We start from the raw sequence: 931 nt of genomic DNA, 5'->3' as shown, positions 1-931 counted from the left end.
TCTATATCAGTTGTACAGTGCATTGAACCTTCCTTACTCGAATCTGTTTATAACAAAATGAAATGGAAATATAAAAATATAAACAGATTCCACATATTACTAAATTTACATAATAATGATACTTATCTTGATGATGAAGAGTTTGCCTTTCTCGTTTTAAACACAAACTATACATTATTATATTATATATTACTTAATTAATTTAAAAGTAAACAAGTTAGAAGTTTGAGTAATATAAACACCAGGTTATCTATACCAGGTGTACAATCCACTGATCCCCTTTCACTGGAATCTGTTTACAACAAAATGAATAACAACTGTCTGTGTTTGCTTTTAGAATTTATAGGCTTTTGTTACTGATTGTGTCCATTTATTCATATGCTAATTACTAAATTAGCGTATGCCAAAATTTCGTTAATGTTTTACAAAAATACATTGTTTACAATTGAGGTTTTTTTCTGTACATGAACATATATTTTAAGTTATATATAATATATAAATACTTATTTAAAATGTGTTAGAGTCAAATATTATATTGAATTAATAAACTTGAGCATTTCCAACACCGGTAGTTTAGCAAACTGTTATTTTATATTAGTATCATTGGAAGCATTTGTAGGGCATCGCTTCTCGGCCTTTTGGCTAAGATCATGTGTAGTATCTGTTCTTTTCAGCTTAATATCTGAAACGCTGCTCATTGATTAGCTTCTATATTAAACTGATTTTTGAAATTAGGCCATGGAGTAGGAGCTTGCTCTGTCCTGGCCACGGGTTGGCCTGGTATTGCAGTACCTCCAGGATTGGCCCATCCTCTCCACTGAGGGAAATATTAAAAGAAAAACAGAATTGACATAATACTAATAATAATATTGTTATACATTACTCATTTTATACATTACCTAATTAATTTACAAATGAACAAGTTAAAAGT

The 931-nt window shown here is 29.4% G+C and overlaps 1 non-coding gene across 1 annotated transcript; it reads left to right on the top strand.

Annotated features, from left to right (window-relative positions):
- The first annotated feature begins 622 nt into the window (after positions 1–622).
- LOC117114681 lies at positions 623–814 on the top strand. The gene has a single exon (XR_004446417.1). It is a non-coding gene; the product is annotated as a U2 spliceosomal RNA (small nuclear RNA).
- The last annotated feature ends 117 nt before the right edge of the window (positions 815–931 follow it).

This window comes from Anneissia japonica, unplaced genomic scaffold, assembly GCF_011630105.1.
Source record: "Anneissia japonica isolate Jap-2015-1 unplaced genomic scaffold, ASM1163010v1 scaffold44338_len1493_cov118, whole genome shotgun sequence".
Lineage (NCBI taxonomy): Eukaryota > Metazoa > Echinodermata > Crinoidea > Comatulida > Comatulidae > Anneissia > Anneissia japonica.
Note: the sequence above shows the minus strand (reverse complement) of the source record. Positions and strands in the feature narration are given on the sequence as shown.